General features: G+C 49.1%; 1 non-coding gene across 1 annotated transcript; it reads left to right on the top strand.

Annotated features, from left to right (window-relative positions):
• The first annotated feature begins 583 nt into the window (after positions 1-583).
• On the top strand, positions 584-657 carry TRNAN-GUU (transfer RNA asparagine (anticodon GUU)). Its single transcript has one exon. It is a non-coding gene; the product is annotated as a tRNA-Asn (tRNA).
• The last annotated feature ends 12889 nt before the right edge of the window (positions 658-13546 follow it).

Genomic DNA, 13546 nt, shown 5'->3' with positions numbered 1-13546 from the left:
CCCCCTCTCCATTCTGATACATGTCCCATCTTCTCTGCATCCAGCCGGTGCCCTCTGAAAGGGCATCCTGGGCTGTCCCATTGTGTCGTCCTGGTCTCCCCTGCTTCTCCCTCCTCCTTTTCACGGTTTCCCTTTTGACTCCCCTGCCTCTTTCCCGCTCCCGCCCCACCGACCCCATCTACTGAAGCCGAGTTGAGTGAGGGGAGAGCAAGCAGAGCAGATGATTGCCTGAAGGCGGCGCAAAAACACAGAAAGAGCTACCCTGAGAGTCGTCAGGGAGTTCAGCCTCCCTTGGGCCCTACTTGGCTCAGGCTGGGGTCGCAGATCCAGGCATTTCCAGAGCCACTGGCTTCTGAAGCAGGCGAGGGTGAACGCAGGGTGAAGGCCATTCGGCCGCCCTTCTGGCTTCAGAGTCACTCAATGCACGCATTTCTAACATGCAACAACACCATTAGTCGACTCAGCCTCTCGGGTTTTCCGAAGCTTTGTAGTCTGCACACTTGTCCTGCAGAAAGCAAATGGCAACCCCTAGAGTTTAGTGATTGCTTAATCTTTATTGAGATGAAAGCAACCAGTCGAGGTTGTCTCTGTGGCGCAATCGGTTAGCGCGTTTGGCTGTTAACCGGAAGGCTGGTGGTTCGAGCCCGCCCAGAGACGTGGTTTTAAACGTTGGTAGCTGTGGCCAGGCGCGGTGCCTCACGCCTATTAATCCCAACACTTTGAGAGGCTGACGTAGGGAAACCTCGCTTGAGCTCAGAAGTTCAAGACCAGTGAGAATCCCATCTCATTTAAAAAAAAAAAATTGCAGTTGTTTCTCCTCAGGCCTATCACTGTATTTAAAAGTGAAAGACTGTTCCTTTGTGTCTTGTACCTCCCATGAGGACACAAAGCAGAAGGTCCCCCTCTGAGCCTCCTAGAAAATAAGATCTCTCCAGAACAAACTAGGTTGTGCTTATGGGAACCTGAAAGTATATGAAGAAAAAAACTTCAAAAATTCTGCCTTGCTTTCCACAAAAATCAACCCATCACAGTCTGCCTTCAAGTGGTATCATACCTCTTCACATGACTCCTCTCCCTGCCTTTATGCTATTGTCATGCATTTTACTTTACTCATGTTATAAACCTTACAATCCATCTCTATTATTTTGTTTAAAGAGTCAGATGTGTTTTTGTTTTTGTTTTTTTGTTGTTGGTGGTGTTTTTAAGATGAGTCTCGCTCTGTCGGGCAGGCTGGAGTGTAGTGGCACGATCTTGGCTCACTGCAACCTCTGCTTCCCGGGTTCAAGCGATTCTCCTGACTCAGACTCCTGAGTAGCAGAGGTTACAGGTGTGGGCCACCACACCCGACTAATTTTTGTATTTTTACTAGAGAGGGAGGTTCACCATATTGGCCAGCCTTTCCCCACCTAAACTCTCCTGGAGCCTTGAAACCTCCTGATCCCCAGCCATGGTAATCTAGGAGCTGTTACTTTTTTTTTTTTTTTTTTTTTTTTTTTTTGGAGACAGAGTCTCACTGCTGGAGTGCAGTGGCACGACCTTGGCTCACTGCAACCTCCACCTCCTGGGTTCAAGCGATTCTCTTGCCTTAGCCTCCCGAGTAGTTGGGATTACAGGCATGCGCCACCATGCCAGGCTCGCCCGGCTAATTTTTGTATTTTTAGTAGAGACGGGGTTTCACCATGTTGGCCAGGCTGGTCACAAACTCCTGACCTCAAGTGATCTAACCACCCTGGCCTCCCAAAGTGCTGGGATTACAGGCGTGAGCCACTGCACCTGGTTGAGCTGTTACCTTTCAAGAGGAGGTAAGGGACTTGAGAAGGTCAAAGATTTGGAGGTAGTCTGGAGGCAAATCCTACTGTATCACACTCTGGCTCTAGGCAGGAAAAAAGCACATTCATGTCCCCAAGTATTTCCTCTTCCTTCCTCAGCCCCTTCCACACACTCAAGGCCTTATGCCCCACCATTAAGACTGTCTTCAATTCAGGCATTGTTAAAGCACAAATGCTGGGCCGGACGCGGTGGCTCACGCCTGTAATCCCAGCACTTTGGGAGCCTGAGGTGGGCGCATCATGAGGTCCAGAGATCGAGACCAGCCTGGCCAACATGGTGTAAACCCCACCTCTACTGAAAATACAAAAATTAGCTGGGCATGGTGGCACACGCCTGTAGTCCCAGCTACTCAGGAGGCTGAGGCAGGAGAATCGCGTGAACTCAGGAGGCGGAGGCTGCAGTGAGCTGAGATTGCATCACTGCACTCCAGCCTGGGCGACAGAGTGAGACTCCGTCTCAAAAAAAACAAACAACAATGAAAAAACCCCACAAATGCCTGGATGCTAGAGAAAGGGAATTTTACATCTATTACCTGCTGTGATCCTCCTAGAACCTTGCCTGGTGAGGCAGTTTGCAAATGAAGTAATTGAGCTTCTGAGAAATTATGAGTTGCCCAAGATTACTCAGTTAGCAATTGGCAGAGCTGGGATATGAACTCCCCCGGTCTAGTCCAAAGCCCACGACCTTTCAGGGGCCAAGACCAAAAACGGAGAGGGAGAGGGAGGGCTCTGGTTAGGCAAGAAGGATGATCACACATGCAGGAGGACTTGAACTTCCTGGGGCAGGGGTGTGCGCGGGGGAGGTGCTGGGGATGGGGTTGGGGCCAGTCAACTGGCAGAGGGATAGTTTCCTCCCAGTCTAGATGCCTGGTCCAAAACAGACAAACTACATGTTTTGTCTCTACAAAAACTACAAAAATTAGCTGGGCAGCCAGATGTGGTGGTTCACGCCTGTAATTTTGTAATCTCAGCACTTTGGGAGGCCAAGTCGAGTGGATTGTTTGAGCTCAGGAGTTTGAGACCAGCCTGGGCAACAGGACAAGACCTTGCTGCTGCTAAAAATACAAAAAAAAAAAAAAAAAAAAGCCGGGTGTGGTGGTGTGTGTCTGTGGTCCCAGCTACTCAGGAAGCTAAGATGGGAGGATTGCTTGAGCCTGGGGGAGGTCAAGGCTGCAGTGAGCTGTGATCATGCCGCTGCACTTTAGTCTGGGTGACATAGTGAGACCCTGTCTCAAAGAAAAAAAACAAAAGTCTGGGCATGGTGGCTCACTCCTGTAATCCCAGCACTTTGGGAGGCTGAGGCAGGCGAATCACGAGGTCAGGAGTTCGAGACCAGCCTGGCCAACATGGTGAAACCCCCGTCTCTACTAAAAATACAAAAAAATTAGCTGGGCATAACGGCGGGCGCCTGTAACCCCGGCTACTTGAGAGGCTGAGGCAGGAGAATCGCTTGAACCCGGGAGGCAGAGGTTGCAGCGAGCCGAGATTGCATCACTGCATTCCAGCCCAGCTGATAGCGTAAAATTCTTTCTAAAAAAAAAAAAAAAAAGTCCGGGCGCGGTGGCTCACACCTGTAATCCCAGCACTTTGGGAGGCCGAGGTGGGCAGATCACCTGATGGCAGGAGTTCGAGGCCAGCCTGGCCAACATGGTGACACCCTGTCTCTACTAACAGCACAAAAATTAGCTGGGCGTGGTGGCAGGCACCTATAATCTCAGCTACTCGGGAGGCTGAGGCAGGAGAACCGCTTGCACCTGGGAGGCAGAGGTTGCAGTGATTGCGCCACTGCGTTCCAACCTGGGCAACAAGAGCGAAACTCCGTCTCGGAAAAGAAAAAAAAAAGTCTAGGGGCAGCGGAGATATAGCGCCAGCCGGCAGGTGTCGCTGTGACACCCATTCTCTTTGGTGTTCTGATGGAAAGAGCAGAGTGAGATACTTGAGTCGGATTAAGATTGTGTAGACAAGGAAGAGATAGCGACAGTAAACACGGGCCATACCTCTGCTGGAGATAGTAGGGAGGTTGAACAATATCACTTAGGAAAAATGCCCAGCCAGGTGCTCAACGAACAAGGGTTATTTTCTAGGAACTTTACCACCTGTGTCATTTTTCTTTGTGTGTGTGTGTGTGTGTGTGTGTCTGTGTGTGTGTGCGTGTGTGTGATTTTTCTCTTCTCACTGAGACAGGATCTCACTTAGTTGCCCAGACCGGAATGCAGTGGCACGATCACAGCTCACTGCAGCCTCAACTTTCCCGGGCTCAGGTCATCCTCCCACCTTAGGCTCCCCAATAGCTGAAACTACAGGCAGGCGCTGATTTTTGTATTTTTTGTAGAGATGGGTTTTTGCAATGTTGCCCAGGCAAGTCTCAAGTTCCTGGGCTCAAGTGATCTCCTGCCTCAGCCTCCCAAAATGCTGGGATTAAAACTGTGCCTGTCCTTATTTTTCTTAATTTCTCTGTGCCCCCGTTTCCTCATCTATAAGATAGGATGCTGTGAAGATTCAGAGAGTTAATGTCCGTCTGGCATGTTGTAAGGACTTGGTAAGGGTTTAATGTTGATTATTTTCCTCCTGTCAGCAGCAACCTGCCTTGCTGGGCTCCTAGAGTTTTATTCCCCCCACCTGTGTAGACCTCTTGTCACACCAAGGACTCTCCCTAGACAAAAGAGCAGGATACTGAGGGGGACAGAGATGCGTTCAGGGTGTGTTCGCTCTGGAGGGTGAGAGGGTTTGAAAGTCAGTGTCGGCCGGGCGTGGCGGCTACGCCTCTAATCCCAGAACTTTGGGAAGCCTAGGCGAGTGGATTGCCTGAGGTCAGGAGTTTGAGACCAGCTTGGCCAACACAGTGAAACCCCGTCTCTACTAAAAACGCAACAGTTAGCCGGGTGTGGTGGCATGCACCTGTTGTCCCAGCTGCTTGGGAGGATGAGGCAGGAGAATCGCTTGAACTTGGGAGGTGGAAGTTGCTGTGAGCCAAGATGGCACCACTGCACTCCAGCCTTGGCAACAAAGCAAGACTACGTCTCAAAAAAAAAAAAAAAAAACGCTGGTGTCCATCGGCAGGTGACATCATTGCTCAAAACTCAGTTTTCCTCTCTATGAAATGGATATCAGTGAAAGAGCCAGCGGCGAATGTGAAACTCCAGCCTAGTGTCTGGCACAGAGTGGGCATTCAAATAGCAGTAGCTGAAGGGCTTATTGGCACTGGTGTTGGGGGCTTGGGACCCCTGCTGTCTCATCACAGATCACCAACCAAGCTGTGGTTATTTTATTTTATATTATTTTTTGAGACAGGGTCTCACTCCAGTTGCCCAGGCTGGAGTGCAGTGGCGCCACCTCAGCTCACTTCAGCCTCAACCTCCCGGGCTTAGGCGACTCTGCCACCTCAGCCTCCTGGGTAGCTCCGACTACAGGGATATGCCACCGTACCCAGCTAATTTTTTGGTATTTTTTCAGAGAGACGGGGTTTCACCATGTTGCCAGGCTGGTCTTGAATTCCTGGACTTAAGCAATCTGACCGCCTTAGCCTCCCAAAGTGCTGGGATTACAGGTGTGAGCCACCCCCTCCCACCCCCCCGACAGCCCAAGCTGTTTTGTTTTTTTTTTTTTTTGAGAGGGAGTTTCGCTCATGTTGCCCAGGCTGGAGTGCAATGCCATGATCTTGGCTCACTGAAACCTCCACCTCCTGAGTTCAAGCGATTCTTGTGCCTCAGCCTCCCAAGTAGCTGGGATTATAGGTGTCTGCCACCATGCCCAGCTAATTTTTGTATTTTTAGTAGAGACAGGGTTTTGCCATGTTGGCGAGGCTGGTCTCGAACTCCTGGCCTCAGGTGATCCGCCCACCTCGGCCTCTCAAAGTGCTGGGATTACAGGTATGAGCCACTATGCCCAGCCACCAAAGTTGTGATTCTTTTTTTTTTTTTTGAGACAGAGTCTCACTGTCTCCCAGTCTGGAGTGCAGTGGCGTGATCTCAGCTCACTGCAACCTCCGCCTCCCAGGTTCAAGCGATTCTCCTGCCTCAGCCTCTGGAGTAGCTGGGACTACAGGCACACGCCACCACGCCCAGCTAATCTTTTGACTTTTAGTAGAGACAGAGTTTCACCGTGTTAGCCAGGATGGTCTCGATCTCCTGACCTCGTGATCCACCCACCTCGGCCTCCCAAAGTACTGGGATTACAGGTGTGAGCCACCGCACCTGGCCAAAGCTGTGGTTCTTAATCTAATATTTGGTAACCTGTGATGGCAGACTGGGGTCCTCATGCCAGTGTGATGTTTCTGAAATCCAGAGAGCCATCCCATAGTTAAGTGGGAAGAGGTTGCTCAGGCCCACAGAAGAGTCTCTGTTTGGGGCTATCATCACCTCTCTAGGATGCCACATACTGTGTCCTGCCCAGCAGAGCTGCTGCGACAGCTGTTGTTGGCAAATGGGAGACTAATTAACTGTTAACCAATACTCTGTTTTTAAAAATGGGGCCTGGTTGTGGACGGTAGAAAGTGGGGAGCAGCTGAGCAAGGTGGCTCATGCCTATAATCCCAGCACAACAAGGCCGAGATGGGAAGATTGCTTGAACCCAGGAGTTCGAGACCAGCCTGGGCAACCTGGTGAAACCCCATCTCTACAAAGAGAAAAAAATTAACCGGGTGTGGTGGTGCACACTTTTAGTTCCAGCTACTCAGGAGGCTGAGGTAGATCACTTGAGCCCAGGAGGTCGAGGCTGCAGTGAGCCATGATTGTGCCACTGCACTCCAACCTGGGCAAGACAGCAAAATCCTATCTCAAAAAAAATAAAAAGGTGGGAGTGGCTGGGTGCGGTGGTTCATGCCTGTCATCCCAGCACTTTGGGAGGCCGAGGCAGGTGGATCATCTAAAGTCAGGTGTTCAAGACTAGCCTGGCCAACATGGCGAAACCCCATCTCTACTAAAAATACAAAAATTAGCTGGGCATGGTGGCAGGCCCCTGTAATCCCAGCTACTGGGGAGGCTGAGGCAGGAGAATATCTTAAACCCGGGAGGGGGAGGTTGCAGTGAGCCGAGATCGCACCATTGCACTCCAGCCTAAGCAACAAGAGTGAAACTCCATCTCAAAAAACAAAAAACAAACCAAAACACCAAAAAAACACAGTTAGTGTCTTTCGTCTATTGACCTCTTGCTTCAATTAGGCTGGTGGCTTTTCCAGGACTGGGATGTTTGTGAAAGACCCCACAGACTCTGTGTCCTTGCCAGAGAGGTGGCAGGCTTTCTGTCACTTCAGTTGTGCAAATTGAGGCCACAGGGCCACTTATCAATGTAGATGTAATACAGTGCAGGGGTTGAAAGCACAGGATTTTATTTCAGAAAGATCTTGATTTAGGTCCTAGCCCTACAACTTACTGTGTGACCTTGGACATAGTACTTAACCTCTCAGAGTCTCAGTTTCCTCAGTTATGAACTACAGATAATAATAGTATCTACCTCACTGGGTCATTGTGAGGATTAAATCGGACAATCCATCCATAGTGCTTAGCACACTGCGGGCAATTTCAGCATTCTGAAAATGCTGACCATTACTATTATTAGGAGATGCCATGGGGTTTCCACTCAGTGATATCAGGTTCCTTCTAACTCTGAAATTCCCAAAACATGCTAGGCTCTCTCATACCCCTGTGCTGTTTGACCTCTTTGAACAAGCTGTACTTTGGCTTAGAATGCTGTTCTCCCCACACGTGTCTTCCAAATACACTCCTCTTCATCCTTCAAGTCTTAGTTCAGGGGCCACCTCTTCTGTGAAGACTCCCTTGATTGCCCTCTTCTGTGTTTCCACTGTGAGCCTCCACCCGCCATGGAATCTACTGCCATTAGAGCATTGATTCTGTATTTTTTTTGTATTAAGTTTCTCCCCATCCAGTCTGACGGCGCTCCCCAGGAAAAAGGACTGGCCAGCATGGAGAAACCCTGTCTCTACTAAAAATACAAAAATTAGCTGGGTGCGGTTGGCGGGTGCCTGTAATCCCAGCTACCCCGGCGGGGCTGAGGCGGGAGAATCGCTTGAACCTGGGAGGCGGAGTTTGCAATGAGCCGAGATGGCACCACTGCACTCCAGCCTGGGCTATAGACGGAAATTCCATCTCAAAACAACAACAACAAAAACAAACAAACAAACAAAAGAACAGAGACAGAGTCTCACTCTGTTGCCCAGGCTGGAGTGCAATGGTGTGATCTCTACTCCCTGCAACCTCCACCTCTTTAGTTCAAGCGATTCTCATGCCTCAGCCTCCCAGTAGCTGCAATTACAGGCGCCAGTCACCACGCCCGGCTAATTATTTTTATATTTTTAGTAGAGATGGGGTTTCACCACATTGGCCAGGCTAGTCTCGAACTCCTGGCCTCAAGTGATCTGCCTGTCTTGGCTTCTCAAAGTGCTGAGATTACAGGCATGAGCCAATGTGCCCAGCTTTTTTAAATTTTTATTTTATTATTATTATTTTTGAAACAGTGTCTCTGTCGCCCAGGCTGGAGTGCAGTGGCATGATCTCAGCTCACTGCAACCTCCATCTCCCAGGTTCAAGCGATTAACCTGCCTTAGCCTCCCAAGTAGCTGGGATTACAGGTGCCCACCACCATGCCTGGTTAATTTTTTTTTTTTTTTGTATTTTACTAGAGACGGGGTTTCACCATGCTGGCCAGGATGGTCTTGATCTCCTGACCTCATGCTCTGCCTGCTTCAGCCTCCCAAAGTGCTGGGATTACAGGCATGAGCCACTGCGTCTGGCCTAATGTTTGTATTTTTAGTAGAGATGGGGTTCCACCATGTTGGTCAGGCTGGTCTTGAACTCCTGACCTCAAGTGATCCGCCCACCTCAGCCTCCCCAAGTGCTGGGATTACAGGCATGAGCCACCACTCCCGTCCCTTTTTTAATTTTTAAAATTCATTTTTTAGAGATGGGGTCCTACTCTGTCACCTAGGCTGGGAGGCAGTGGTACAATCATAGCTCACTGCAGCCTTGAACTCCTAGACTCAAGTGATCCTCCCACCTCAGCCTCCCGAATTGCTGGGATTACAGGTGTGCTTTGTCACACCCAGCTTCCTAAGTCTTAACTGCAATCTCATGAAAGATTCTGGCCAGCACCACTCAGCTAAGCTGCTCCTGAATTTCCGACCCACAAAAACCGTGGGAGGTAATGTTTGTTGGTTTTAGCCACTGTTTTGGGGTGATTTGCTATGCAAGCAATAAAAAAATTAAGAGTCTCCCAAGTTTTAGGGTAGTGGTTCATGGCTCTGGCTAGGCATCAGAATTCCCTATGAATGCTAAGAAAAAAATGAAAAGGAATTTGCGGTTAAACAATATGTGTTCGGTGGTTAGAGACGGATTTCAGGAGTCAGAGAGGCTGGACTTGAATGCAGGTCCTGCCACTTACTAGCTGTATAGACTTGGGTAAGTGACTTTATCTATGCCAGCTTTCGTTTCTCCATCTATAAGCTGGTGGTAATAGAACTTACTTTCTTAGGATTGTTAGGAAGACTAAACAGAACATTTATGTTGATTCTGTCCAGTAGGTAAGCTGTAAGAAAGAAATCTAGGGCCTTGCCTGTCCTGTTCACTGCTGTAGCCCAGTATCTAGGACAGTGCCTGGAACATAGTAGGTATTCATTAAAATTTCTTTTTCTTTTTCTTTTTTTTTTTTTGAGACAGAGTCTCACTCTCTTGCCCAGGCTGGAGTGCAGTGGCATGATCTTGGCTCACTGCAAGCTCTGCCTGCAGGGTTCAAGTGATTCTCCTGCCTCAGCCTCCTGAGTAGCTGGGACTACAGGCATGTGCCACCACAGCTGGTTAATTTTTAAATTTTTTGTAGACACAGTATCTTGCTATGTTGTCTAGACTGGCCTTGAACTTCTGGGCTCAAGCAATCCTCCCACTTTGGCCTCCAGAGTGCTGAGATTACAGGTGTGAGCCCCTTCCCCAGGCCCCTTGTTTATTTGTTGTGTGCATCCTCCCAGTAGACACCCTCACCAAGAGCAGGGATTACCGTCTGTTTAGTTCACTGCTTATTTGCAATTTCTGGCACATAGTAGGTGGTTAATAAACATTTGAAGGATGAATTCAGATGCATGGGCTCCAGGTTCCAATGAATTATAACCTGTTATGCAGGTGGAGCCCAGGAATCTGTATTTTATTTAAAAAATTTATACATATATATGTTTATAAACTTTATTTTAAGAGACAGGATCTCACTATGTTGCCCAGGCTAGACTCAAACTCCTGGTCTCAAGGGATCCTCTTGTCTCAGCCTCCCAAGTAGCTAGGACTACAGGTGCACCCCACTGAGCCTAGTGGAATCTATATTTTATTTTATTCTTATTCTTATTTTTGAGGCAGAGTCTTGCTCTGTTGCCCAGGCTGGAGTACAGTGGTGTGATCTTAGCTCACTGCAACCTCCGCCTCCCGGGTCCAAGCAATTATCATGCTTCAGCCTCCCCCATAGCTGAGATTACAGGCTTGTGCCACCACGCTTGGCTAATGTTTGTATTTTTAGTAGAGACAGGGTTTCACCATGTCGGCCAGGCTGGTCTTGAACTCCTGGCCTTGAATGATCCGCCAACCTCAGCCTCCCAAAGTGTTGGGATTACAGGCATGAGACACCGTGCCTAGCTGTATCTGTATTTTAGAAAGGCATTCCAAGTATAGTGAAGGTTGAGAAGCTCTATCCCAGAATGTCAGCAGTAAAGCAGCCAGTGAATATTACGCAAGCAAAGTCCAGCCCTCTCATTTCACAGATGACATCACCAAGACCAGAGCGGGAGTAGTTCCCCAAGGTCACAGGTTGTTGACAGAGGAAGGACTAGTGCCAACAGTAGTGTCGGATACCCAGCACAAGGCTCCCTGGAGCTCCGGCTGGCCTGGGCCTGCTCAGTCTCATTCCAGGGCTGACTGAGGGGAACTGCTTAGTCACTGGAACTGAGGCCCAAGGCAGAGTGTGGCCTCCATCACCTGGGTAGGGGTGGGGCAGAGTGGGACTGCCCCCACCTCCTCCGGGTGACTGAGGCTGAGGCTAGAAGAGGGACAGGCAGAGAGCTCAGACTGCCTCCCCATTCGTGGCACCCCCTCCCTTCAAGTGAAACCACCTTTGCAAAGATTGTAACTGAGGAAATTATGGCAGTGAAAGGGATCTGACCTAACCGACACTATCTTGCTTCTAACTTCTAAGCTGCCCTTGTTCATTCTTGGGTGTAGGCCAAAGTAACCTTGGGAAGGAATTTAGTTTATACTTTAACTTTGAAACAAAAATTATAATAGCCCTTTCCCGAAATAAACTCCCTTCGTTTTTTTTTGTTTTTTGAGACTGAGTCTTGCTCTGTCGCCCAGGCTGGAGGGCAGTGGCACGATCTCGGCTCACTGCAAGCTCCTCCTCCTGGGTTCACACCATTGTCCTGCCTCAGCCTCCCCCGTAGCTGGGATTACAGGTGCCTGCCACCACGTCCGGCTAAATTTTGTATTTTTTTTAGTAGAGATGGGGTTTCACCGTGTTAGCCAGGATGGTCTCGATCTCTTGACCTCGTGATCCACCCACCTCGGCCTTCCAAAGTGCTGAGATTACAGGCATGAGCCACTGCACCCGGCTGAAATAAACCCCCTTCTTGCCTGGGGACCATTCTGCCTTCATAGGACTAAGAAATTATTAGCTGGGTGAGGTGGCTCACGCCTGTAATCCCAGCACTTTGGGAGGCCGAGGCAGGCGGATCACGAGGTCAGGAGATCGAGACCATCCTGGCTAACACGGTGAAACCCCATCTCTACTAAAAATACAAAAAATTAGCTGGGCGAGGTGGCGGATGCCTGTAGCCCCAGCTACTCCGGAGGCTGAGGCAGGAGAATGGTGTGAACCCGGAAGGCGGAGCTTGCAGTGAGCTGAGATTGCACCACTGCACTCCAGCCTGGGTGACAGAACAAGACTCTATCTCAGAAAAAAAAGAAAAAAAGAAATTACATGATTAGAAATTATGGTTTATTGGGAGGCCGAGGAGGGCAGATCACCTAAGGTCAGGAGTTCAAGACCAGCCTGGCCAACATGGTGAAACCCCATCTCTACTAAAAATACAAAAATTAGCTGGGTGTATGATGGTGGGCGCCTGTAATCCTAGCTACTCGGGAGGCTGAGGCAGGAGAATCGCTTGGGCCTGGGAGGGGAAGGTTGCAGTGAGCTGAGATCCTGTCACTGCAGAGTGACTGGGTGACAGAGCAAAACTCAGTCTCAAAAAAAAAAAAATTACGGTTTAGGAACCATGCAGGCTCTGGCTGCAAGAGCCTGAACCTCCTCAAATTGCTCCTGGGAATAACATCAGTGTTGTAAAACCTAAGATCAGTGCTTGAGATATTTTGCAGACCTTGCTGTTCCCAGCTGACGCCATCCAGACCCATAATCTGGCTCAACCAGTTCTTTGATCTCGCCCTGAAACAGTAGACAGCATGAAAAACTCACTTCATAGGGGCCGGGTGCGGTGGCTCACGCCTATAATCCCAGCCCGCCGAGGCAGGCGGATCATAACGTGAAACCCCGTCTCTACAAAAATTACAAAAAAATGAGGCGGGCCTGGTGGCACATGCCTGTAATGCCAGATACTCGGGAGGCTGAGGCAGGAGAATTTTGCTTGACCCCGGGAGGCAGAGGTTGCAGTGAGCCGAGATCGTGCCACTGCACTCCAGCCTGGGCAACAGAGTGAGACTCTGTCTCAAAAAAAAAAGAAAGAAAAACTCACCTCAACCTCATGGTTCCTGTTGGTTTTATCTCCAACCTGACCAATTAGCACTCCCAACTTCTGAGCCCTTACCCACTTAATTATCGTTAAAAACTCCCATCCCTGAATTTTCAGAGAGGCTTATTTGAGTAACAAAACTCCATTCTCCTGTACAGCCAGCTCTGCATGAATTACTCTTTCTCTATAGCGATTCTCCTGTCTTGATAAATCGGCACTGTCTAGGCAGCGGGTAAGGAGAATTCATTGGGCGGTTACACCAGGACCCCAGTCTTTGACCAAACTAATCTAGTGGTGAAGTTAAACCAATACTCAATTTCAGGAATTGGTTATAACCATTGAAATGGCTAATCCATTTTTTAAAATTTTAAGATTGTTAGTAATAAATAAGATTAAGCTTAAATGTAATTCAGCTTTGAGAATCGCTTCTCGGCCTTTTGGCGAAGATCAAGTGAGAAAATATTCTTATTTTATTTTTATATTGTGAGACAGAGTCTCGCTCTGTTGCCCCGGCTGGAGTGCACTGGTGTGATCATGGCTCACTGCAACCTCCACCTCCTGGATTCTAGTGAGTCTCCTGCCTTAGCCTCCCAAGGAGCTGGGACTACAGGTGCGTGCCACCACACCCGGCTAATTTTTGTATTTTCAGTAGAGATTGGGTTTCACCATGTTGGCCAGGCTGGCCTCGAATTCCTGACCTCGGGTGATCTGCCTGCTTTGGCCTCCCAAAGTGCTGGGAGAGGAATGAGCCATTACACCGGCCAGCTTTGAGTAAATATTCTTTTTTTTTTTTTTTTTTTTTTTTTTTGAGATGGAGTCTCACTGTGTCACCCAGGCTGGAGTGCAGTGGCACGATCTCGGCTCACTGCAAACTCCGCCTCTCGGGTTCAAGTGATTCTTCTGCCTCAGCCTCCCGAGTAACTGGGACTACAGGTGCCTGCCACCATACCCGGATAATTTTTGTATTTTTAGTAGAGATGGGGTTTCA

This window comes from Symphalangus syndactylus, chromosome 12 (assembly GCF_028878055.3).
Source record: "Symphalangus syndactylus isolate Jambi chromosome 12, NHGRI_mSymSyn1-v2.1_pri, whole genome shotgun sequence".
NCBI classification, from domain to species: Eukaryota; Metazoa; Chordata; class Mammalia; order Primates; family Hylobatidae; genus Symphalangus; species Symphalangus syndactylus.
This window is presented reverse-complemented; position numbering and strand designations above follow the sequence as displayed.